Source organism: Neomonachus schauinslandi, chromosome 4 (assembly GCF_002201575.2).
Source record: "Neomonachus schauinslandi chromosome 4, ASM220157v2, whole genome shotgun sequence".
NCBI classification, from domain to species: domain Eukaryota; kingdom Metazoa; phylum Chordata; class Mammalia; order Carnivora; family Phocidae; genus Neomonachus; species Neomonachus schauinslandi.
In genome coordinates, this window is record NC_058406.1 from 61,517,268 (window position 1) to 61,518,199 (window position 932).

Consider the following 932-nt stretch of genomic DNA (forward strand, 5'->3'; position numbering starts at 1 on the left):
ATATATATATATATATATATATATATATATATATATATATATATATAGCCACAATATCCAGTCAGCCCCTTCCCTACCCCCAGAGGTGACTAGCTTTAAACAGTTTCTGTTTTGACTCTTCTAGTAGCTACCACTGTATCTCTGAGATATTGTAGCTTTTTATAAATTCTTCTGTATTGTTGGACTTTCTTTAATCACATGAATTTATTATTTCAATAAAATCTAATGTTTGTCAATGTAGAGAGAAATGAGAATATTTCTCAGAGTGTTCCCCTCACAGGTAATGTAAAATGAATTTGCTTAAATGTTGCTGAGTCTCATTCTGACAACTAAAGGTGACACAAGATGAGTGGCCCCACCCCAAACAAGCCCTAAGGCCACAAAATGATGCAGGTTTATTTTGTGAAACAAACAGAGGCCGCCCTAATAAATATCATGTAAATTAGCACAAAACAAAATGAAATGGATTGTTAATTCAAGCAATGAAGCCAGGAAAAAAGTTTCCTTCCACTTCCTATGAGAATACTTGCTGCTTTGAGAAATATGTCCATGTTTTCACCATACTGAGGTTCAAATAGAGTACTTGCATCTTCTACCTAGGTTCAATATTTATGGTAAAGATAATTATGCAACCCATGCACTGGTGCACCCAAAGCATCAGCAAACATGGTAAATCTAGAGAATGTCAGCAAAAGTCTCAACTCATTTCAGTCTCAGCTGAATAAGCTTCATGAGGTGGCATTTGGAAAAAGCTAACTAGCAAAGAAAGCAGAATACGTCAAAACCAGCACCCTGAATTGCACCTAGGAGTAGACAGTGGAATTAGAGGACAAGAACAATGTTCTCCCCGTGTCTCATCCTAGTAAGAAATCAGGCTTCACTCATTTTCTGAGTTGCATTTTCAAAAGCTGTTCCAGGTGGACTGCATTGCA